Source organism: Lepisma saccharinum, chromosome 2 (genome assembly GCF_977018435.1).
Source record: "Lepisma saccharinum chromosome 2, izLepSacc3.1, whole genome shotgun sequence".
In the NCBI taxonomy this organism is placed as follows: domain Eukaryota; kingdom Metazoa; phylum Arthropoda; class Insecta; order Zygentoma; family Lepismatidae; genus Lepisma; species Lepisma saccharinum.
This window is the reverse complement of record NC_139230.1, coordinates 28,526,785-28,553,165: the sequence shown is the minus strand read 5'-3', so window position 1 is coordinate 28,553,165 and position 26,381 is coordinate 28,526,785. Positions and strand designations below refer to the sequence as shown.

Genomic DNA, 26,381 nt, shown 5'->3' with positions numbered 1-26,381 from the left:
ATAGTCAGAAAAATCTTGAAATCGCAAGAATAGAAAAGAGTATTGAGCAGCATGGTGCCAATATCGGTTTCGAGGAATCCTGGCCGACTAACCTGACGGTCGTAATTCGAGACCATGTACCAGTCCACAAAATGAGATCCCGGAGAAGTCCAGCCAAGAATTGGCGAACATAAGTACCCGCGTTTTCTTGTTTTTCCTTGGCGTGTGCCGTGTCAGGCCAACGGCGTATCGACGACGGGGTGGTTAGCACAGCACGCTACGACGCGAAGGATCCTGGGTTCGAATCCGAGGTTTGACATGCGTTTGCGGGCAAATAAGCAAATAGAGAATGCAGTAAAGCTGGTACGAGGAAGAATCGAAAGAGAAAGACATGGAAAACTGCCACTCAGGGCTTTTCATCATTTAAAATACTGGTGCAGTCCCGATTGCGATTTTTTTTTTCAGTCAACTTGTGAATGCGGTTTCATTTCTTGCTCTCTGATTGGCTATTGGAAAGTTACGGTGCTGTGATTGTGAGAATGTCTCATTTCCTATTTTTTAGCGCAAATTTGCTGCTTTCTAATCTAATCTAACCTAACCTAACGTACAGCGCAAACAAGATATTCTCACAATCACAGCACCGTAACTTTCCAACAGCCAATCAGAGAGCAAGAAATGAAACCGCATTCACAAGTTGACTGGAAAAAAATGCGCGTCCCGATTAGGCAATCTATGCATAAAGTGGACTTGCAAATAAAACTCAAGTAGTGAGGGCAATAATCTTTCTGGTGACCAGTAAATGTTTCATCTTGTAAGGAGAACCTTGTCCAATATTTAAATGATTAATATAGTCAACATATTTTATTAATATTAAGACATGAAAACGCCATACTTTTCAGCATGAAATCATTGAGAAATGAATCCAAAATTAACACCAGTAATCCGCCACTAATTCATTTGATTTATGTTAATATCATTACATGCATTCCAAGAAAGAGCTGATATATAAGTCAGATCCCATGATTGGTTTCTTTCAGATAAATTTTACGTAGTAGATAGCGAAACACTTTAGCCATGTAACGGTTGGGCCATATTGATGGGACACATTTCAAATGCATATGTGGAGCATGTAGGAAGCAACATTTATTACCAAATATATGGAAAACACTGCCAAAGGACGGGAGTTTTGCACTGTGTTCAGTGTTTGAAGATTACAACCCTGAGATGGACACCACCTTGACGAGAACATGCTTTGGCTTTTAACAGTCATGTTCAGCATAGTGCGCAAGGTTTCGGCTGGGTTGGCCGCTATCTCCCTTCGGATGTTGTCCTTCAGTTCATTGATGGTAGTGGGCCTTGTGGTGTACCTTTTTCCTTTAGGGGGGGGGGCACTTGCCCTCCCTGAGATTTCTGGAAACGCTTCGCATAATTCAAATTTTGAAATTGTAGCGTGAAAACGTGGATGTGAAGTGCCGTGAAAGACAGCAGATTAAGTGTCTAAGAAAACATTCTTCATACCCGAAATGAGACGGCTTGGCATAAGGGACACGTGGCTGCAGCAGGATCGTGCCACTAGTCATACATCAGTAGTGTCAATGACAACCCTTCGACGACACTTCCCAGGACGGCTCATCTCGATATTCGGTGATGTCCATTGGCCATCCAGATCCCCGGATCTAACTCTACTGGACTACTTCCTGTGGGGTTACCTAAAGGACAAGGTGTACACCACAAGGCTCACTACCATCAATGAACTGAAGGACAACATCCGAAGGGAGATAGCGGCCATCCCAGCCGAAATCCTGCGCAAAACTATGCTGAACATGACTGTTAGAGCCAAAGAATGTTCTCGTCAAGGTGGTGTACAGGGTGGGAAATAACCTTTTGCTAGGGGTCTGCACGAAAACTGTGTGAACATGGAGTCATTTGAAGTGTGGTGTGTTAAAGTAGGCTTTTTTCTGTGTTTCAGGAATAAATTCCAAGATGGCGAATCTATTGTGTGACAGTGAGGAGCAGCGAGTTGTCGATCGGATAAGAGCCAATGGGTTGCGATAAGCAATGGAAGGTGGAGTTCTGAATGGCCGGGTGCATCACCGGACCTGAATGCAGTGGAGCACTTTGGGGCTATTCTGAAGGACGCAGTTGAGTCCTTGAAGATAGTGGAACGCGGACCGCTATTCCCGGGCAACACTCCTTGCACATCTGGAACAAGTCCTCCGTGACATGGAATGGAATACGGACTTGTTTGCGAATCTTCTGAGCTCCTACCCTGATCGTCTCCGTGCTGTGAAAGAAGCAAACGGCGGACATACTAACTTTTAATTTTGTTTTTGTAACCACAATTGTCGTAGTAAACATTTGGTATTACCATAATTTCTTAATTGTTGTTACTTTTTGCTGTGGACCCCTAGCAAAAGGTTATTTCCCACCATGTACATCTCAGGGATGTAATCTTCAAACACTGAACACAGTGCAAAACTCCCGTCCTTTGGCAGTGTTTTCCATATATTTGGTAATAAATGTTGCTTCCTACATGTTCCACACATGCATTTGAAATGTGTCCCATCAATATGGCCCACCCTGTACTATCGTTCACGCGAACAGCATTGAGGATTGTGGCTCCTTCCTGTTACAGCGCTCTTTCGACCTCTGAAACTCTGAAGGGAAATTCTCTCCTCATATTGCTCTTTCTACCGGCAAATTGACTGTATGGCTCGGAAGGTACGTAGAAGATCAATAATTCTCCCGAGGCGGGAAACAACTCGAACTGCGTGTTTACGAGATGCTTTATTTCACACCGATTGCTGAAAGAGAAAACCGTATGGAAACTACATGCCTTACATCTACACCCTTGAGTCAAGCTAAATTAAAATAATGATTGATTTCCCTATTTCAAGCATATATGTTCAGAAATTGAGTAAAATTTTGAAACAGTCTCATAGTTGAAAATTAAATTAATTAAGTAAAAATATCACAAATTCCAAAAAGGAAATTACCCAAGGAAATTTGCTTTCATTATGAAAACCGTAGAATTTTAAGAAACTACAAAGTAAACCATTAAGTTGGGATAAGTCCGGTCTCATAGGACACTTCGACTTCACCACTGAGCAAATGCATCATTGTTTTTAAAAATGAGCGTTCTACATTGTACAAAACAACAAAACATCATCTCATCCCAAGTGGAGAAATCAATCAAAATTTGTAAATCACAGATAGGAAAAAGTTATGTGAGTTATGATTGCAGAAAGTAGCGTAGCGTCATCATTTCTCAATCGAACAACAGTGAGAGTTACAGAAATTGCGAGATACATAGAAAGCCATCAAATCAAACTGAAAGGCTCCAATATCTACTTCATATGTCAACGATAAAATAATTAACAAGTAAAAGGACGATATTCTTTGCGATTTAGAAGTTAGAAGTGTAAGCCCATTTTGCGCACTGAAAGGCTAATCGAGACTGAGAGCCTACAGTTTAAAGTAGGATCTGAACAACTATGTGATCCAACCCGGGATCCTTTTATTACAAGGCGATAACATTACCACTACGTAACCGGGAAGGCCCTTTCGGCAATTCGAGTTGTCTATCAGACATAAATAAGAGCCACATATATCTGAGGTCAACAACAATCCATCAATCTGGACCAATGTTTTCTTGTAATGGATCTCCTACGAAGGAAGGAAGAATGTGCCTATCGCGTCATTCAACTAAGAGAGGCGGTGAAGGTGCATTTAGAAAAAATAAAAAGTATGGAGGAAATACATAATATACTTAAAAGCTGGAATTTTCAGATTGATTATCAAATTACATGACTCCCTAAATAGAAACGAATTTGAGAGAATTGAGTTGTTTATTGAGAGGCAAACGTGTTTAAATGAAAATTTCCTTTGGTTTCGAAGTAAATGAAAATATAGAATTGCAGCTGGATTTACTACACGCAATTGCAATATGCAATATATTTATTATGCTATATGATGAGCAGAAACATGTTAGGAACGCCCAGGGATATATATATATACCAGACCGCTATATGCACTTCAAAGTAGCATATTTTACCCTATTAACTGACGAAAGAGCGGATATGTGGGTACGACATGCCTTGGATATATTTTATAATAAACATGATCTTTGCTGCTACAGCTCATGAAATATCGACAAGTCATGTGTTCTCAAATAATGAGCTTCAAAACAAACAAACGCTCGTACTTCGGCAATCTAGTGACCTGCACTACAAAATATACATCAGGTTTTCAGGTATTGTTGTTCTGGAGATATGGAAAGGTCATCTGTGCAAACATAATTGTTTGATTGAATTAATTAACGTTGTTTGTTTGTACCATTAAGTTAACCGTTACGGAGGTGAGAAGAAGATTGGAGGAAAGGGCAGAAGCGGAAGGAAGAGTCCGTGGCCTTTGCTAAGTTTATCTTTCCAGCATTGTCCTGAAATGCGAAAGGAAAATCACGGAAAAAAAACATTAGTCAAAAAGCTCCTCAATGCGATTATCGTATAGCTTATGCTATGCTATAATTCATTAATTAGTACTTAATTTCTCCGATGCGTATGGAGTATTGTTATATGTAACCACAGACTAAGAAACGGAGGAAAGAAAACGTTAATACCATTTTTTTTTCTTTCTACAACCTTGGTGACAATGAAGTTCGACCAGAAAAAAATACGTGATTAAATGCACAGAGGCATAGGGGGTGGAATGGGTGACCCGCAGAAGTGACGCACGTGTGTAAGAGGAGGTGTGTGAGCAGGCAAGAATCGTGATCCCAGCATGTTGCACCCAAGGTTACGTAAAGAACGAAAACGGGGAATTATACACATGACATTGAACTTCGACCAGGCACCAGACCCATACGGAATATTCCAGATAGTGGCGCATTCGACGGAAGCATGACGTCACGGACGCGATAAGGGAGTCCGCCGTATATAAGCGCGTGCTGTGAACCGAGGAACAGCAGTGCATCATCACCATGGCCAGGGGCAAACCTATTGACAACACCGTGAGGAGAAGAGTGGTGGAGTTGCAACGGGATGGACTCAGTGAACGGGAAATAGGGCGCCAACTGAACTTACCCAAGTCAACCGTCCACTGCATCATCAAACACGACCATAATACGGGTACTACAGATCCAGGTAAGGCCCCCGGTCGAAAACGCCTGCTGAGCGTGCGTGACCTACGGATATTTAGGCGCTATATCCAGACCAACAATCATGTTTCTGTGGCCGAATTACGACTATGGACTCGAGAACGCTTTCACATTGAAGTGTCAACCAGAACCATTCGCCGTTACCTACAGCGATGCGGTTACCGAGTGTACAAGGCGAAACGTAAACCCTTCCTTTCCATGTTGAACAAAGGCAATCGACTATGGTGGGCACGAATGTACCGGGGATGGACATTTCGGCAGTGGAACAGGGTTTTGTGGACGGACGAATCCATTTACAATGTTGTGTACGGGAAAATACGGAAAACAGTCATTTGTCGGAAGGAGGAACAGAATGAAGCAAAATGTTATGCACGTCGGGTACAGAAACCTGCGTCAGTGATGGTATGGGGATGCATGACGGCATCTTGGGTTGGCCCACTACACGTCCGTGAGGGCATTGTGAATGCATACGCCTATACACGCATACTGGAGCGGCATCTTCCCACAGTGCGAAGGCACCTGTTCCACAGGCGGCGTCTCATCTTTCAACACGACAATGCCAGGCCTCTTACAGCGCGGCTGACAAGAGAATGGTTGACTCGCCATCACGTGCGAACTCTGCCATGGCCACCATCGAGTCCCGACCTCTCGCCCATTGAGAATGTGTGGCGTGTTCTTAAGCGACGTGTGCAACAGAGGGGACCCACGACAGTGGCTGCTCTTATCGCCTGCCTGCAGGAGGAATGGCACCGCATCGATGTGGAATACCTTGAAAGACTCGTCCGCAGCATGACCCGACGCATTGCCACAGTTATTCGCCGACGGGGCGGCGTCACACCATGGTAAACAGGATCCCCTCTAACAGTGGTCGAACTTCAATGTCACGTGTAGATGGACGAAAATGTTTTATTTTGTGTGGACACAAATACATTGCTGCGTCGCAGCGGAAATTTAATTTTTCCTTTGTTCCATGTAGCCTGCTGAATAAAATATGTTCAGCATATGCATGTGTTCTCCTTCTTTCACAACGCACTCCTATATTTGTGACTGCTCGAACTTCATTGTCACTAAGGTTGTATCTTGACTAAAAATATTGTTAATACATAAATAGTAAAAAGATGCTATAAAATCAGAGATAAAACAACAAATATTCCTCATCTAGCTTATGTGTAGTTAAGACCGCTACAATTTGTGAAAAACAACTGAGATGGCAAGGAAATTAATGTCAAAGAAGTAAGAAACTGAATATTTATTGAATAACAAAAATAATGATGGTACGTCCATTTGATGAAAAGTAAAGTTCCCCGTCGCCCTGAAATCAATAGATCTCGGGTTCGATACTCAGTGGAGGCACATAGTGGTTCGGGTCCCACTTTAAAATTTAGGTCCAGTCCCTATTAGCTTATCTTCCTTAGTAGTCATTCAAAGCCGTATGTTCCCAATCTAATATCGGCGGAAATAATTGATTGATTGATTTGCTTTATTTTACTTCGCTTTTTGTGCCACTTTAGGCTAATTTGCGAAGATAGGGATGAATGATGATGTGATGAAATTGATGAATGTATACTCACAAACATCCATGCTCAGGTCGGAATTTGAACCCTGGCATCGTAGCGCGATGTGCTAACCACTACGCCACGGAGGCAGGCTTTCGGCGGAAATACGTAACACTCATTGGCCGATACCTGCAGTCACACGAAAGACAGAAGTGAAGAGTATAAGTATAAATTGCTGATTCCCCTTCCCGCTTGAACGTAGATAAAACAAAGCTAATTTCGCAGTGACCTTCATCCCTCTTTTCCAAGAAATCCGCAACTACCTGACCCAACATTAGTGCGGTGGGGGTTTAAAAACATCCACCCATCTTACGACCACGATCTTCAAGGAAGAATTGGCAATGAATGGTTTACTTACCACCGCGTTAACTAAGCAGTTACGTGCCTTCATAGTCACATCTGGGTTCAGTTTTCACTTACCCATGTATTTGATCTTGCCATCTGCTTCCCAGGAGGGTGGAGTTTTATCCAGTGTTTCTAGGAAAATCTATGGAACTTTCTGTGCTGGTCTCCCAATCTGTCACAAGGAAGGGTGAACGAACTTTTAAAAAGGACAAATGTTGAGACGAGCTGTTTCCTTTGCCCGCTCTTCTAGCCACTGAAAATCTTTGGTATCGGTAAAAGAAAATCAACCGATACTCACCGATGCCGATACCGATACATTGGCATCGGTATCGGCTCAGCCCTACTTATTTTACTTACTTTTTTGCCATCATGAAGATGATGAGTGATGATATAATGAAACTGATGAATGGACACTCACAATTAGCACGCATGCCCAGGCAGGGATTCGAACCATCCTTGCGCATGCTACTCCGTTCCTCTCTCCCACTCAACACGGTTTTCTTCCTCATGCTTCATGTGACACAAACCTTGCTTGTTTGCTCACCAACGCTGTTAACTGCCTGAGTGCCAAGCAAGACATGGATGTCGTTTACTTAGATTTTTCTAAAGCGTTTGACTCTGTCCCTCATACAAAACTCATCCATAAACTTTCAAACAGATTCAACATTCACGGACCTCTTCTTAAATTACTCTCATCTTACTTGCACAATAGAAAGCAAAGGGTTATCATATCTGGTTGCTCTTCGTCATGGCTCCCTGTAGTTTCCGGTGTGCCTCAAGGAAGTTCTCTAGGGCCCCTGTGTTTCACTCTTTTCATGGACGATATTCATGAATATATTTCTCCAGAATGCTCAATTTTATTGTATGCTGATGACTGTAAGTTATTTAGAAACATCGCTTCAGTTGAAGACACTTGTTCCTTGCAAGACAATCTCACACACATTGAACGCTGGTGCCAAGACTGGAATCTGAAAACAAATCCCGAAAAATCCGTTTTTATGAGGTTTACCCTCAAATCCAATTTTACAGCACCATCCTATAGATTATGCAACAAAATCGTACAACAGCACAAAGATCTTGGAGTCATTTTCGACAGCAAACTCACTTTCATCCACCACATAGATTACATAACTTCGAGAGCCATGAAAACCCTTGGGCTAATTTACAGATTTACAGATATCACACATGTTTCTGCCCTCAAAACCTACTTTACATCGTGCGTCGTACCTATTCTTGAATATGGTTCCTGTATTTGGTCAATGGCCTGTGATAGCAATATAAAGAGAACAAACAAAGTGGTAAATTTCTTTATCAGAATAGTCAAACATAGATGCCCAGCCCTTGCAAACTTTTCCAAACATAAAATTCTATCCACTCTTCAAATTCACGATCCGTCCCTTCGCCGTCAAGTTTCAGATCTAACATTTATTTTCAAAATCATGAATGGACAACTTTTCACTAACGAACTCTTGCCACATCTTCACATCCGGATCCCACGTACCAACAGCAAATGTAACAACTTCTTTTACACAAAAGCCTCAAGGCTATCCCTAGAACAAAGGTCATTTCTCTATAGGCTACAAACAAGGTACAATACACTAGTTGATCCTCCAGGCTTCCATCTATCTAAGCAGGCTTTCAGAAATGCGTGCATCAAGCAGCTGAAGAGAAATTAATATTTGTTATACCCTTGTTATTGTTTTATTATTATTGTTTAATTTTTATTATTTTTATTGTATTATTCTTGTTACATATGTGTGCGTGCTTCTCATTTGTTAATTTCTATTTTTCTCGCTGTTGATATCCTGATATAAAATGGATTTTCTCTGTATTCAGGATTTCTCAAATAAATAAATAAATAAAAAAAAACAGGGGCACCTGCCCACAAAGTTCGGCAAAGGAAAGCATTTCACGGAGTTAAATATTAGAGTGTTCTTGTGCAAAATTTAAAAATTTACAACTGGACTTACTTCTGGAATATTTCTTCTCCAAATTCAACTCCAAGTAACAATGCGTTACAAATAACAAATACAATAGAAGCGAATTGTTATTACATAATGGGCCGGCCCCGGTCATGGCGGAGTAGTCCAAGGGTCCCGGGTTCGAATCCCGGGTAAGACATGGATGTTAGTGTTTGTCCTAATGAGAAAAGCTGAGAATTGAGAAAAAACGAGATATGTGAAAATTGAGAATAAAGAGAAAAACGGGGAATACTACCTTTTGTAAAAAAGTGTGGTCAGCTCTGCACAGAACAACGTTAGAGGTCCCGGGTTCGAATCCCGACCTGGGCATGGATGTTTTTTGTGAGTGTCTCCTTCATCAATTTCATCACTCATTCTCATCTTTGCGATTAGCCAAAAGTTGCAGATATGCGAAGTAAAATAAACGAAATCAATCAATTAATGCAAAATGTACATGATCATGTAATTACTTAGATATTTCTTTCCACTTCGATATGTTCACTGGGGCCTCCCCGATGGACTAGTGGTAACGTCGTCGCCTTGTAATAAAGGGGTATCGGATTCGATACCCGGTGGAGGCACAAGTGGTTCGAATTCCACTTTAAAGTTAGGTCCAGTCCCGATTAGCCTTCCTGTGCATAAAGTGGACTTAAAACTCAAACTTCGATATATCTCTGTGTTATATTCTTGAGACAAAAAGGTAAACTGCGCTGTTGAAATGTCTACTTCAAACATACCCTTGATAATTATATTTTCCATTAAAAAATATTTTTACCATGAAAAAGTGGTGTGATTGAGATACTTGTCTACACACTAGCTTGCAATTTCATCAGTGCTTAATCAAACAATGCTTGAAACTAATTCTGTGTAGTGTTAATAGTAACATGAAGGCAAACCATGATTTCCCTGTTCGAATCCAATCCATTTTCGCAATCACTCTGGAAGCACACTGTGTACAAATGCCAAAACAAACAAACGATGTCAATACAATCGCGTCTACGCGTCGTTTCACCGTGTTTTGTTCCAGAAGACGGAAACTTCCCTGTTGAAAATCACGTGTTACTTCCAAGGAGCACGACATTCCGTAGCAGTGTGTACCAAGCTCTCAAATCGATTTCGAACATGTTAAAAATACAACGGTCCCCAAGAGGGAACTAGTACAAGTTTAATTTGACCCGAAAGAAAATCAATATTACGAAATGGACTGTTTTTAGAAATTCCAGGAAGACTTCCTGACAATTTAATGAGCAATGAAATCAGTTTGAACTTTCTGGCCTCAAGTAAGTCGCACTGGCAAGGGTGATGCAAAATTGTCGGAATCAGTAACTTACACAAATGCACATAATGTGAATCACATTGAAAAATGAATCAAGTGCAAAGATGTGTCTTGTACAAAAATGGCCTTTATACAAAGCTCGCGAAGTTTATAGAGCACAATACATATTATTTAAGATTTTTTTAAGGTATTCTGGTTATATTGCTTGGTTTTACTACCTCAATAAGCAAATTGAGGTTTCATAGCACACTGCGCTAACCACTTCGTCACAGAGCAGACCTAATTCAAATTAACCTTGCAACAATATGATATCTGTCACTGAACAATTTTCAAGCAATTTACTTCCATATTCAAGATTGGCAACACAGTGTGGTGTTTGAAAATTTTCCAGTGAAATGGGGATGAATTCGGGTGACTTCTTTCAATAGATGTGAATAGTGTTGCCTCTGTTGACGGCAGTAATTAATTAAATAAATTAAATTAAGTAAATAGTGGGCTTGTGCAGGGTGGTATTTTAAGGGGTTATGGGGGAATTTCCACTTCTGGTTTCTGCATCCCCCGTCTGGTTGTTAATTTTTGGCACTTAGGGGAAAATCTATACATAACGATAATATTCACCGATGGTTCAGGAGTAGTTAGAAGCACCCTCACTGAAATTGTGTGTGTGTGTGTGTTTGTGCTCCGCGCGCATTCGTATGTAGAAGTGCCTACATAAGGCTACAAAAATTACGCGAGGAGAGCCATTGGATTTGAGCTAATTCCACAAACTCACGGACTTACACAAATTTAAATACCAATTTACCAAACTTTTAGTGAAAGATCCCGATGTGAGGTGCTTAGTTTATCAAAACTACTCGGTCTACTTGATATGGGACTGTAACTATAATTAGCATCAGTGGTGCAACAGAAGAAAGAGTGGTAAGGATCTGAGACCTCAGAAGCTCCATGGGCAAGGGTCTAAACATTTTGAATAAAAGGTTTTCGTTTCTTCTTTCACCCTTGAATTTTATAATTTTGACAATTACTTTATAAGAATTCCTCATTTTGTCAAATCAGGTTTACTAAATCCACAAATAGGTTTGTGTAGCTAGTGATACATACTATTTCTAGAAAGTAAAATGCAGTAAATTTCGAGGCAATAGTCCATATGTTGTCTTGGTAACCGGTATGTTTCCACCTTGCATCTGAGCACTGGAGAAGAAATTAGAATTCAACACAGAGCCGCAATTACACAATGCAGTCCTGTTTTTCACCCCCCCCCAAAAAAAACTTCACGTTCAGCTAATTTTCTACAATCTGTTACATATCATATCACTTATTCCATTAGAACAGTATTAACCAGTATTAAAATTATTTTCTTTTCATTACATACCTATGCATATTTTCCCATTTCTCGAATGAATGTTGCAAAAATTTTGCATTTTGTGTGTAGTAGAATATTATACACATGAATGAAGAAAAAATAACGCCGGCTTTCGTAGCAGAGTGGTCATAACTTTGCAAGATATGGAGGTTTCATTGTGTTTGTCCAATCGTCATGATTAACCAAATAGACAGAAATGCGACGTAAAATAAACGAAATAGAAAGGAAGAAAGAAAAATACGTATTAACAAGCAGGCTTCCAAGTTGTACTGACCGTCTTCGCCTCGCTCGGTGGGCGAGTATGTTGAATGATCGTCTGACGATATTGCAACAGAAGGTTCCAGGTTATAATCCAATCTAGTAATCTAGTGACGTCCATTAGTAATAATTACTGTTTAACCTTGAGGGTAACTTAAATGTGCTTTTTCTATATTATTTATACAAGTTCTCGCCTTGTCACCATTCACTCATCAAGTTCAAAATAAATCTGCGCCTGGTACTGTGCCTACAGAGCAAAGAGTTATGAGAAATTGTGAGAAGGGTAGTACCGAGACAGCATTTAAAAATCGAGACAAGAACAAGATTCCCGTAATAAAATGAACTATACATATCCTGGCTAATTTCTACTTCACATATTTTCTAATTAGTTCAGAGTGTGTAGTTCGACCATTACAAATTCATGAACTATATATACGTGATGAAAATGAGCGCGAAATTTCCATTGAAATAAAGAAATAATCAAATTTGAATCTGCCAAGCATTTTTTTCTAACCGATGAGACGGGTAAGAAATCCTTGTCAGTTCTTGATTGTTTCCAGTGAGTCGTTTCGTTCGTTCTCTGCTGTATTCATGGACACTGAGAAATGTCGAAATTGTTTAAATTAGAGGCAAGCGAAAGTAAATTTATAATCATTGTATGCAAGCTCATTATTCTCGAGATATTTAGCACGATGGAAATGGTAAACGTTGATTTATATAAACTAAAGGTTACGGATCGCTGATGCCGATTCAGTTCTGGTCTGCATTTCGTGGTCAGAAAGTTTATGAGGTGTATCGCCATTTACCGGATCTAGTCAATTTTACTCTTGACCTGTGGACTTTCAGAGTTATACAGAAGCAGAAGATTTTTCAAGAGTAAAAATTAAAGTATCAACGATTAAATACGTATGTGTTTTGTAGAAGAAGGCAGATGTTGCTAATAAGCCCACAAGGGAAAATAAGAATAAATAAGTATCCTTCGTTGGGGGAAAGAGGTTCTTGTACGCAAAAGGATTTAAATCAACAGTTACATGTGTATTAAAAACGTTTTTGAAAAGATTGAAATCTACATTTTATGTTGTCTTGTCAGTCTGCCAAGAAGTTAAACCTAAAGTCATAGGCGTAACATGAAGTCCAATTTTGAGGGGGGGCAGATTGGCATTTGACGATTTGAGGCTTAACTCTGGGAGGCAGAATCGAAAAGTTTCCCATCCAATAAATATAGCGTCCAGGTCTATTTTGCTAAATAACTCACATCACAAAAATCACAAAAATTACTTTACTCCTCAAGTCCCAGAGTGTTAACAAAAATACCCTTAACACGTAAATTTTAGTAAACCTGAAAATTATGGAGGACAAGTGCCCCTTTTGTCCCCGTCAAGTTACGCCTATGTCTAAAGTTGTGTGGTTTCATAATAAATAGAGTGAAAGAGAAATATGATATTTACAGACACTATCTAATCACTCATCAAGCAAGGAATTGGAATAAGTAGAATTGGTTATACACATGGAAATAATTTGACATTATGTATCATTTCAAGTATTATATTATTGAACTTGAAGTACATCATCAAACAAGTATACAAATGCAATTTAAGAAGATAACTAACTAAGACACTGCCCCTTGTTTTCTACGAAAGAAAAGAACCCAAAAAGTCTATTTCTCCCTGTTTTCGAAGTTCGACGTCAACTTCTTTTCTTCAGTAGTCAATAAAAGGTAAACGCGGATCTGACAGATATTACACTTTTCTGTAACTTATTTGAAGAAAGTTAAGAAAGATTTTTATCATTTGTCCGCCTCGAGTGCACCTATCTTGAAAACCGGACGACAGAGTAAACAATCCAATCAGAAACGCTCAATAACTGAAAATCAAAATGATAAAAAGAACAAAATGGCAAAAAAAGGCTATACGTATATACGAAGACTACAGTCATGGTCAAGCGTTGGATATGTAATGCAATTTTATTATGCAAATTTTTAGTTGTCTACTGAGATAACATGTTGACTTAGAATTCAAGCGTTTTCAATAAGTGAAAAAGAAACGTGAAAAATTATTTCGGAATAATGTTATTTGTACAACATTGTTACACATAATAAAGCCGCCTCGGTGCTCTGGGCCCACAGAAGGTTCCAGGTTCAAGTCCTGGCCTAGGCATGGATGTTCTCTTTGTGAGTGCTCGTTCATAAATTTTATCCAATCATTATTCATCATTATCGCTGCGATAAGTCAAAAGTTACAGAAAAGCGACGTAAAATATGACATACATTAGGAAGACACACAACAAGAGAAAAAAACATTTCGTATTTACTTTTTTGTTGTTTTACGTCGATTTGCTTCCACTTCTAGATTATCGCGACGACGAGGGTAAGTGCAGTTAGATTGATTGATTTGGTTCATTTTACTTCGCTTTTGTGCCACTTTTGGATAATCTCGAAGAAGAGGATGTGTGATGATATGATGAAATTGATGAAGGGACACTCACAAACACCCATGCCCAGTCTGGGATTCGAACTCGGGACCCCTGGTGTCGTAGCGCTGATCACTCTGAAACAGATATTTGGAACGAGAGCAGATTAGATGAAATTGATAAAGGGACACTCAAAAGGAACATCTATGCCCAGACAAGGATTCGATCCCGGTAACTTCGGTGTCGAGATCGAGAGTCGACCACTAACGCGCTCGGCCAAATAGCCGACAAAAAAAGGAGATAAATAATATGTCATTCATCACGATATGATTGTTTCGTTCTAAAGAAAAATCAAAGAAGACGGGGAGAACTTTTGGAAAAGATAGTCGCTAAGTAAAGACCTTGCCAGTCAGTGACGTACCAACGGGGAAGTTGATAGGGGAATATATTGTCTCACACTGTCATAAAACACACTGGAAATGCAAAAACATTTACAAGCTGAAAAGTTGTCACATCACTCATGAAAATACTGGGTATTTCACCTAATATTCTGACTACATGGGGAAAACTGAATAACTATCGCTTCTGCCTAAGATTAACGCATTACAAGAGAACCAACTGGTGGATTGATAGAATTACTCATTTTTTCAAGCACAAAATATACTGTAACGTGAGGAATATTTACCATTTAATTTATAGTAATGACAGCACAGTAAAGAAAGGAAAGAGATTTTCTCTCCCCACTGTGACATACGATGACCGATTCCGCAGCAAACTACGAACCGATAGAAACTGTTGCTTGATGACTGGCGCACAGCCAGATTTCAAATGAATGGTCAATTATAAAGAAGAATGGTGAAGTGTAACAACGAAAAAACACAAACATAATCTGTAAATTTAGACTCACGACTTGCAGTACCGCAATATTTGTAGAAGATATTAAGATATCAAAATCTAATTCCTTGCTATCCCATCGAAGTTATTCAGAAAAATGTACGAAACAGTATGTGAGAGTAGTATGAGAGACCACAGGAGTGCCCATCCCCCACAAGGCCAATGGCGCATCCCCCCCAAATCATGGCATGCGTCCCCCCCAAAACATATAATTCCCGCCCTCAAACCATATCGTAATCCCTACAAAGTATTTAATTACGACAGCGTGTATACCGAAAGTAACTTTTTCCTTAGCTTCTTGTTCCAAATGATGCACCTGCTTTAAAATAAGCATTATATTTTAAGAAATGATGTTACTAACGAATATCGAGAATATCGCTTGTGTTTTGTAATGGAGCTCTAGTATAAAACTTCCCATTCACCTCAGTAAAGCGTTGACGCATTCCCGCATTCCCGCAACACACAATTGCGAGCGAAGAGAGCAAGAACATTTTTACATCCATTTCTTTGCAGGCTTTCAAGATTATTAATTTAATGAGGTGTCAATACTTTTTTGGGATCCCAAGATATTTAGTCTTTTCCAGCTTCTCATTTGGCACGTTTGGGGTCGAAAACGTATGGATACCATATCGCTAAATACAGTCTCCAAAATTTAATGTTCGAACTCTCTCATCACTACAGAAATTCCTTGACACTCTAAGATTTAACACTTTATCAAGAACTTCATATCTCCTCCTTTAAATTTAATTTAAATTAAATCCTACCACAAAAATTTCCATGCCAATTTTAGGCTTACTGTTGATATTGAAGAGTGGATATTGTCTCCTCCAAAAAATCTCCACACCAGAATTTCCGCAACAGTGTAAGACGATAGTAATACACAAGAATTCGATACCCCCTCAATTTAGTGCTCAATCCCCCCTCTAACTAAAATGCCCGCCATAATCTAAGACCTAGAATTGGATACTGTCCCCCACAAGGTTTAATTCAGAATTCCCCCCAGAACCCACGTGTCAATTAAGACTTAATATGTGCCCGACCCTGCGGCCGAGTGGTTAGCACATCGCGCTGCGACGCCAAGGGTCCCGGGTTCGAATCCCGTCGGGCTTGGTTGTTTGTGAATGTCCATTCATCAATTTCATCATTTCAACACTCATCCACATCTTCGCAAATTAGCCAAGAGGCACAAAACGCGAAGTAAAATAAACTAAATCAAATCAAATCAAAAGACCTAATATGTAAGAGTTGGATATTTCTCCCCCTTCCCCTTCGAAAATACCCTTAAACACTTTCTTTTCTTCATCTAATGGATTACATATGGTGAATTTAAGGTGTAAAATGTTTACATAAAATTTGGAAAAATATATAAATGTTGAATTTTACATTATTTGAAGGGGAAAAATCCCCCCAAAAAACTCGATGGCGCAGCCTGCGTCATAATCCCCCCCCCTGTGAGCACCCCTAGCGAGTAATTAATGTTATATGTGTACTTATTAGTTTTCTCTAAATAATAGGTTGTTGACGAGAGAACAAGAACAAAATACCCTAACGTAGAAAGTTATTTTGTCAGAAATAATAAATAAAGAATTTGTATCATTACTATTACTGCTACGTTAACCACAATAATATTCACATACAACACAAGATTTTTGCTTACTACATCTGGTTATCTCCCGTATTATATAAATTAACAATCGTTATAAATTCTATGCCCATTGAATTTTTTGAATTTGAATTTAAAACTTTGGGTGCGTCAGCACTTAGGCTACTTTGAACCCGTCACACTATACTGGGTCCAGTCCCTTATCAAAGCAAAAATAAAACACGTTTGTGAGGATTAAATTATTCTTACCATGGTTAAAAGCCGAGGCTGTGAAAAGACACTCAGCACATATAAAGACAAAACACAGTACAACACACACACACACACAGTCCTACGAAAAGTATACTGGCGTGGGTCCACACGCCAGAGCCTCGTTAGTCTGCAAAATGCAGTCCAGGGTGTATTAAGCCCCTATCACACGGAACTGGATTTCTAGTTAGAATGCCCTAGTTGGCGATGAACTGACTTTCTGGGTAGTAATCATGGCCGCCTGGCTGACTGCTTGACTGGTTTTGAGGAATGGGACATGTTCTAATTGCTACTAACTTCTTGGACTAGATTCTGTGGAACAGCCAATCAGAGCAAAGTTTGGCCATGTGAAGATATTCTGTGAGTTTGTAAAGTAGCCTTTTTTTGTCTGTGGCTTCCGAGTGCATACAACACGAAAGGCATATTTACAATTGAAAAAGCTAAAATATTCTTCCATACGTGTATAGTAAACGTTGTAAAGTATGTATTTTATCAGCGCCGTTCTTCTCTACCTAAAACCATTTAATGCGATGCGATATTCCTCTCGGTTGGATAGTTATCGTATTTTAAAAGTGTGAAGTGATACGTTGTTTACATCTCGCGCGGCCGCCATTATGGGAACGAAAGACTATCGACAAGTACGGTATAACAAGTACCGTGTGAGGCGAAAACTAGCAAATGGGTAGCCAGTCCAGCGTCAACTAGAGCATTCCAAATAGAAATCCAGTTCCGTGTGATAGGGGCTTTACGTGGAAGTGAGGTTGGCAATTGGGTGTACTACGTGGAAGCATCACCCCTTACACCACTCTATGCCCATTGACAGGAAGAAGTTCTGTACTCTTACAAATGCACATGCACACATGCATTTATTGGTCAATGTAATAATATTCATAATGTTCCCCGCGAAATTTGTAACTTGCAATTCTTATATAATTGAAGTTGGTATATTAAGATATGAACATCCTTCATGCCAGACAACAATGGCGCAATAACCTCATCTGGAAGGTTTATTTGTAGAACAAGAAGGAATTTTATTTTGATAATATATTGCAAATATATTCATAAAGTTATCATCGTAATGACCCATGAAGGCTCGCCAAGCACAAGTCTACGATACCTCTCTAATCAATGCATGATGGTTGCATTAATTATACTACACGGTAATGTGCAGTTATGAGTATGTGTGTGCTAGAAATTGAAGCACAGATTGGCAAAATTCAACACAGCAAGAGTAGAAAAAGAATGATGTATTTAAAAGACCGTAAATAATTCTTAATGTTAAATACTACCTCTGCAAGTCTATTTATATTAATAATCTTGCATCAGAAAGGTATTAGGAACGATATAGCAGCATAAAAGCATATATTACAATCACAATTAATGATGTAAATAAGTATATTTATTAATTTAAAAAATACTTTGACTGCAGAATAATGATTTTATCAAAGATGAAATGCATTCATTACTTATTAAAATAATTAACACTGTGAAGAAGAACATGTGCCAAATGCTCTGCTATTACATGTTCGGTGAATTTTTCAGACCGTCTTGCGTATGTGGTGCGTTGACTCATTACAGTGATTAAACCTGGATATTTATAATTGAAAGAAAATGTAGAAATAACATGTACAATAATAATTATGTAGCAATAACAGATAAATTCACAATAGATTTGTTTCAAAGGTCACGGGAAATTACTGTCTCGCTGGAATTAACCTGAAGAAGTAGAAAAGCCACGTTACTTAAATACAAACAAACTAACTACTTTCAAAGAGAAATGTGACTACACATCAAAATACTGTATTTCCTTAATTCAATTCTATCTGGTTAAGATTTTCAATGGAGATGCGAACTGTCTCGATTAGCCTATACGTCACAAGCTAATTTCAAATCAAGTAAACCAAAGGACACAGGCTTTTGTATGATGGAAATTAGATGCAATCATCCTATTTCGAAGATTTTGAATGCAGTACGAAGCTAATTATTGCTACTATTATACTTCGCGGCACTTTTGCTCCACAAATTTCTCGGAAAAATACAGAAAATAAATAGTAAGGGAAAAGCAAACACACACACACATATATTTTGTACAGAATTTAAGCAATTCTGTATTTTCATTAATAAGATGACATCTAGGTTCCAATATAGCATCACGCAGCATTAATTATATATTAATAGAGTTCAATTACACTACGAAACTTATTTTGTGTGTTTTTTGTATACTTGTGTCTCTTTTTTAAATATACGAATGAGAAGTTGCCAAAATAATTTAAATATAACACAATTTTTAAAATATACATATAAATTCATACCCTTTGAAAATTGTATGTATCACATAAAAAAGCCGTAATATTTTATGACTGAGGTGTTTGAACAGAGGAATTGTATTTTCTTGCAGGGGAGAATCTAAAATAGCGAGTTAAAATATTATTTACATATTGTTAGTTTAGTTGTTACGCACGTTCTAGTATTTTTAACCAACAAGAGCCGTCCGTTGTCTCGTTATCAGAGTCCCCGTTATTCAAAAAACATATAGGGTCCTGATGAGATTTTTAAAACGATGTTATTAAATGTCTAGAATCCATGTCACGTTATTTTGTTTGTGTGTAAGAGCTCTGACTAGTTATTACATCATCATTAAATATAATATTGAAATATAAAATGATCTACCCGCACGTAGCTAAGAAACATAAAGGACTTATTTTGTTATTATTATTACGTCAAAATTAAGCTTATTAAAAATTCGTTTCTGCAAACAAAATTCATGGTTGAACAACATAGTTTTATTAATTGTGAAATATATAATCGGTGTTAATGTTTCACAAATTATCTTTCCCGTGCTCTTTAAACAAACTCAGATATTTCGTTACCTTGCTGACAGCATAAAAGATGTCTTGCATTCTTCTGTTAAATGAACAAACAGAACGGCCCAAAATCCAATTGTTTGGAACCATAGAACAAATTTAACGCGTAGTAAATTTGCGTCCGTCTGCAGATAATTTTTAATATATCAATAATTGTTGTAAATGCCAGGACAATGCCATCTGATTTTAATCATTATACATTCCAGCTTAGATTCACGTTAAATTTAACAGAAAATGTGCCGCGGTTAGATGAAAGATATTCTATAGCGCGATCCCCTTATTAGAACACGGCTTTAAAATGTAAACGGTGTAGATAGGATCCCTGATAAGGCACGAGTTTCATGTTGTCATGGTACGCAGTTGATATGCATTTTCAAAAGAGGATGCAAAAATCGAAGAATATTCTCGCAGATGTAAAACTGTGATTCCTCTCGCAGTGAAACATTTTAAATTTGTCAGATCGGATCTGACAGTCACATGTTTCTCCACTAAAGTAAACATATCCTCACAATACACGGGAGATGCAGCTTTTAAGAGCTGAGGCTGCATTCGACGTTCTGCTTCTTTGAATGAACTTTTGTGGTTACTTACCCGTTCTTCCGTCTTCTCTACATAATTCTGTCGCCCTGGAAACCATTCTTATTCCTGCAGGTCAAGCAACCCTCAGTACACACCGAGCTGACACACTTTGTAATCCTACACTGCAAGACGATTTGAAAGGCGAGCGCCGTGGAGTACCAGGCTGGACACAGAGTATCGAGCGGTGCTACTGTAGAGACATCTTCTGGCCGTGTTCCGTACTGCTACTAGTACCAGAACAGCTGTTCAGAAATCAACTGAAAATGTCGCTGCGCTAAGTGCGACAGAACAAACATAATCACGCGCTATTTCCCTGTTGAGGAAGATAAACTTGCACACCCTCGGGCTAAAGGCGACAAGTTCAAGTAACGAACTAATATTTAGGAAGGAATCAAAGAGCCTTTGACTTATTAGTAGACGCGTTATACGTTGCAACAGTATTGAGCTGAAGAGGAGAAATTCGCCTGATACGAACCATCTAATTTTCCTCTCATTATTATTATTATTATTATTATTATTTTCGTAAATATTATGTTATGATATCATTACCATGTTCAAAATTTGAATTTGAACTTCAAAACTTTGTACTTCAAGCACATATTCTCAGTCACATCACAGCAAAAGTGAACACTTGTGCTTTCGGAATCTAGCTACAGGTGGTGCCACCTGGAATCATTGAACTTGTTACGAAATTGACTTTACAAAGTGTGGGAAACCGAAAACAGATTGGGGCAACCTTCTAAAAACGTCCAAGAATGTTTCCCAGGAATGTTTGTATTTAAGAGACCTACTTAACAAGGTTCCATTTCACATGTACAATTTACGAGACATCAAAGGTGGAAAATATATCTTTCGATTTTTCTCCTATTATTTTCTAGTAGACACTTCTCTGTTTCTATTTATATTTTTCTTTCTTCCTTTCTATCTACCCTTCTACATATTTCGAATATTTTACGTAGCTTTTCTATCTATTAATCGCGACTATTGGGATGACTGATAATTTCGTGAAATAGGTGATGGGACAAGCACGTCACTTAACATTCCCAGGTTCGAACCACCTTACCAAGAGCGACATTCGTGGCGGAATGGTTAACACAGCGCGCCTCGATACCAGGGGTTCAAATCCCGGCCTGGGCATTGGTGTTCTTTGTGAGTGCCCCTTCATCAATTTCATGCTATCATCACTTATCCTCATCGTCGCGATTAACTGCAGGAATAGCAAAGTAAAATAAACCCAATCAATCAATCAAACCGCCTTACCAAGGGTTCTAACCTGGAACCTCTGGCTTGGTAACACGTCACGCTGGCCATTCTGCCACGTAGAAACACACACACGGCACATGGGTGTTCAACTAACAACCTCGCTACTGAACATTCTGGACTCCTGCCCCGATCTGGATATGGATTTTACTTTGTGCTTGTCTCTTCATCAATTAAATGCATCTTCATCGTCGTGATAAATCAAAAGGAAATTCGTGGAACTAACGTAATTATCTACTGCAGTTCTCCCCAGACATAAAGTCCGGTTTCCTTGTATTAGTTGTGCATAATTACCAATCACAATTCACGAAACATTGAATATATGATCCAACGCATTAGGTCAAAGTTTCTTTCCAGTCCCCTCTATGCACAAATAGGCTAATCGAGGCTGGGGGATCGAAGGCAGAGTCCGCGTGCGTTCGGAACATCTCCAGCTGACTGCGCGAGTCTAGCCAGCGAGCCTACGAGCAGTGTACAGCGTGAGCAATAGAGTTAGCTATAGGCGCAGAGTAGAGATGACGTCAGCGGTTCACCTCTTGATTGGAGGTGTCGGGAGTTATGACTCGCTCCCAAGGTGCAAGCGCAGAACGGCCAGAGATGTTACGGAAATAATCTCACTCTACCATCGAGGAAACAGCAAACGAATTGAACTCTATCCCGGGAATCTCTGGAGCGAGCGAACGAAAACAAGCAGTGACGCGCAAGTAGTGACGCGAGACGGCTCGACCAGTGAACGTGTGCGAGGGAATGGGATTGCGGGGTAGGGTAAAAGCGACTGCAGTTACCAGCCTTTGCAGCAACGCGTACTTTTTCAGCTCCGTCCATTCGCTTTCTCTCCCCTTATGCGTGACCTTGTTCCAGAGATTCCTGGGATAGAGTATAGATGAGTGAGGATGGATTCATATTTGGGAGGTTGCAGTCCTGATTGAGGTTTTCCTGTAAATTTCTCCAGCTTCTTCGGACATATGTTGGGATGATACCTTTCTTTTCATTCCCTTTCTACGTTCTCGTCTTCAATGTTTCGGTTAATCTAAAAGTTCCAATAGGTGACATTAAATACCTGAACAATACAACCAAGTCGAATAGTATAGAAATGCCAGCGAGAAGAGTGATTGTTCCTTTTGTCAAGTTTACTACGTTAGCTAGTATATCTCTACCTTACTTCAACCGCGAGAAATATATTTTTCAAACCTTTGTACCTTTTGTAGGTTCACAGTCTACTTCCATGCAAAGTTTTGTCCGATTCCACCCAAATGCAATACAACTTGAACTAATTTGAACTATCATCTCTCTTACACACTATTTAAGAAGGTTTTAAAGTGAAAAAAGAATTGATGCCCCAGAACAGATGGTCATTTTCTTTCTTTACATTAGAAATAATGTGGTCTAGATAGAGGTTAAAATATAGCAGAATTTTCAACACCCGCAAAACAGTAAGAATCTATTTTCGTCCGCCATTGTCCGCAAATATTGTGAAAAAATGCCAAAATTTCGACCCCTTTCCTCTCCTTAATTGCCAATTATATTAGAAAGTTTTTAATTTTAAAAAATATACCTACTTTTATGGTCAGAAGTTCTGAGTGGACTTAAAACAGCAATCCAAACATCATGAAACCAAATATCCCCGGTATCTAGCAGCTGTATAAATGTCATCTCAAAAAGTTTAAGTTTATGGCAGTTATTATAGTTACAATATTTGCAAATTGCGAATTGCAAATTACCTTTTAAACTATGCATTATATTTTGAAAATTTCATCGCATAGTTGTACTACAATAATTTCCCTAAAATTACTCTGAATATAAGTCCTTCATTTCCAACAGGCCTAATGCATTCTTTCTATTCAAAGCTTTGAAAAAAATTGCACAGCACGGTATAGCACTCGTAACACAGCTGCCATCTTAAAACGTATCGTCCGAGTTTCCTCAAAACATTTTATGTACGTACAGTCAACGGCAAAGATAATGGTAGGCAAATTGTCCATTGTTATTTTCATTACTTTTAATTCTACATTCTGTGATGTTTTAAGGAATAACATTATGTTGGTGCGAAACAGGAATTGCACTCTGCTTATTGACGTCTTTATTTCAATTCATGATCATCATATTGTGCAATACAGACCGAATGAAAATGATGGACAATTCGCCTACTGTTTCTTTTGCTGTTGAGTGTACCTATCTGCAGTTAGAATTTCAGCTAAGTCACTCTGAATTTTCTGGTGTCATCCTGGTCACAAATCGATAGCTTATAGTCCCTTGAACTCTCCCGGCTCTCCTAAATAACACATTATATATGAAAACTTATTCTAAATTGTAGCACTAATTTTGCACAGCACTCCTGTATTGTTATATATATTCAAAAAGCCTGCGGTAGAACACACTGGACTCCAGTAGCGGCAATTGGGTGTCAAAAGTGTTCGACCATATAATATGTATTGTTGATTCTTTACCTTCAATATAAGAACGGTTTATATCTCTCTAACTTGATTCGTTCCCGCATTTCAAAACACCTTGTTTCGTAACGAAGCTATATTTTATAAATTTCCGAAGAATGTTTACTTGATTTTTGTCATTTAGCATCGTTTTTATTCCACTTTTTGGCTAATCGCGACAATGATGATGAGTGATGATATGATAAAATCGATGAAGGGACACTCACAAAGAACACACATGCCCAGATCGGTATTCAAACTCGGAACCCCTGGTGTTGTAGCACGCTGTGCTAATCACTGTGCCACGGAGGTCGACAAAAATTCCAAAACAACTGCACAGATTTGGTTTTTATCCAATACCTCCGTAAGGAATGCTACAAAAAATAGGACCCATACCCGTTCACCAAAGATGGTCAAAATCCGAAAGGTCGAGTAAAAAGCCTGCCTGATTTGAATCACCCACAAGTATAGTTAATCTGATAATAAAGTCAAATGTCAGAGGAGCTTTAGTGATATTTGGCATTCATGTCTGAATTCACGTTGTGTGAAGCCTGGAAAAAATGTGAAAATAAACCCCCCAAACAAAAGTATTTAAAGGAACTAAGATTTTTATTGTTTTTTTTTCAAATGTGCAGAGAAGAATGAATATTTGTTAATGAAAGGAATTACAATAATTAGAATCCAGGCTGACTATAACAGAGAATCAAACATGTTCTGCAGAAGCAAGATTAAAATCCATTTTTTCTTGAGGAATAATGGAAGTTAAGCACATTGATTCAAACCTTTATTCTCTTGAGATTTGCAGAGCCAGGTATTTGAATTTGCCCCTCGTGGAATGCTGACCTTTAGTGGTTGGGGCTATTGCCCGGAAAATGTGGAGGCTTAGAGTGCGAGGGTTGCATTTCTCTCTTGTGTGCGTGATTTTGTGACCTTTGATATTCCGGTTCTTGCGGTTCTACGGTGCACAAAAGATTTGGTGCGAAGAAGAATGTAATTACGTAAAATGAATATGCTTTGCTGGTAACCTAATGATTTTCAGTGTTTTTTCCTGACTCTGAAGTAATCGTGTGATGTGCAGCAATCTCATGTTGATTGATTTGTTCTGTTTTACTTCGCTTTTTGTGCCACTTTTAGCTAGTTTTGCGAAGATGGGGATGAGTGATGTGATGAAATTGATTAATGGACACTTCACCAACATCCATGCCTAGGCCAAGTCAGCAATATCGTGTTATAGAATGCGAACATACAGGGTGTTATTAAAATGGTGCCCGCGGACCACAGAAACATTTAAAGCACATCAAAGCAAACAACTTTTCTCAGTACCATTTTTGTCGTTGATGCATCATTTCGGCGCACAAGCATTCGAATCCAGGTCTTCTGACTTCGCAGCGCACCAGGCATCACAATCTGAAAGCTGGCGAAATCTCTAACCCACACGAGTGCATTACATAATCTTAGTTTTCCAGCAATTTAGCGAGTAAAGCATAAAAATTTCTCTTTCACGCGAAACAAAGGCGAAAATCCGAATTTCAAGCTTCCTATTATAACAAAAATTTCTTTTCGTTGTTGTTTGTTCCAGTTTTTCACCTCATCTGATATGGAACGAGACATGGGCGCCCGCAGGGACGGCCAAGGGGGATCACTTGACCCCCTCTCCCCCTTGCAATACGGGAGAGTTGATTACTTATTCTTGCCTTCTCCCTCTTATGTAATTCTTTACTCTTCTCTGTTTTTTGTGTGTAAATTCTTTGTATCTTTCCATTTTCTTTTCTTAATCATAGTATCATCCTTTTGTGATCAGGTCTGGTTCTACGTTTTCCCTCCGGTGTTATTATTTTCTTCTTTGCTCTCTCTCTCTCTCTCTCTCCTGATATCGATCTGCCTTTATATCTTGCCCCCTCCTTTCTCTCTCTCCCTCGCACATGTTCTTTCTCCTGAAGTCAGCAATCAGTTTAGGAGTTTTGACTTGAGACGTAAAAGCAAGTCACCTCCTTGTCATTTTTTGTGAGTCAAACTCTTCCCCTTTCTTCCTTTACTTTTTAAGGTAAGCGTAATGAACAGAAATCCGCCAACATGAATCTCGCTTCTCAGCGCGTTTTAATTACCTCTAGGTCAGAAGGCATACGGAATCATGTTAATGATTTATTTTTAGGGCTGAGCAGATACCGATGCCGATATATCGGTATCGGCTGGTATCGGTT

General features: G+C 39.0%; 1 protein-coding gene across 1 annotated transcript in view; it reads right to left on the bottom strand.

Moving 5' to 3' along the window:
- The window catches only part of Slob (Slowpoke binding protein), a 395,646-nt gene extending 375,043 nt beyond the window's left edge, over window positions 1–20,603 (bottom strand). The window contains exon 1 of the mRNA XM_083117203.1: window positions 20,504–20,603. The gene's annotated coding sequence lies outside the window, so the exon portion shown is untranslated. The remainder of the gene's footprint in view (window positions 1–20,503) is intronic.
- Between the last annotated feature and the right edge of the window lie 5,778 nt (window positions 20,604–26,381).